The sequence below is a fragment of the Octopus bimaculoides genome, chromosome 7, assembly GCF_001194135.2.
Source record: "Octopus bimaculoides isolate UCB-OBI-ISO-001 chromosome 7, ASM119413v2, whole genome shotgun sequence".
Lineage (NCBI taxonomy): Eukaryota > Metazoa > Mollusca > Cephalopoda > Octopoda > Octopodidae > Octopus > Octopus bimaculoides.
Genome location: NC_068987.1, coordinates 104,574,433 through 104,575,028, shown reverse-complemented (window position 1 = coordinate 104,575,028; position 596 = coordinate 104,574,433).

Here is a 596-nt window from a genome sequence, read left to right as displayed (position 1 = left end):
CACACACACACACACACACACACACACACACACACACACACACACACACACACACACACACACACGTGCACATGCTCACGAGCGCACATATACACATTCACTCACTTTTCTTCCCAACCCCAACACAGATACACACGTATATGTTCTGCATAGATATAAAACATGAATATCAATCATCATATTTACCGTATAATAAATACATTACATGCAATTAAATGTAAAAGAATTCAATGGAAACGCTTCTTATATCTATTATAGTAATATCGTAATATAAAAAGTGCGTACGTTAACCCGCACATATACACACGTACATATACGCACACGTATACACATGCACACACATGCACACATACGCTTTTATGTCATTTCCCCGTTCTCTTCGACGATTTTGTTTTGTTGTATATTCTCAATCTCTCTACAATGCCAAACTCATGCCTCTTTTCTCTTTTACAATAGTTTCGTGGTAATTAGCCTATCTGTGAATGTAGTTTACTTTCAAAGACGATCCAGCTGTTACCACCCAGTCTTTCACTTCATACAGTGTTTCTAGCACGGCATTATCCTGTGTGTGTGTGTGTGTGTGTGTGTGTGTGTGT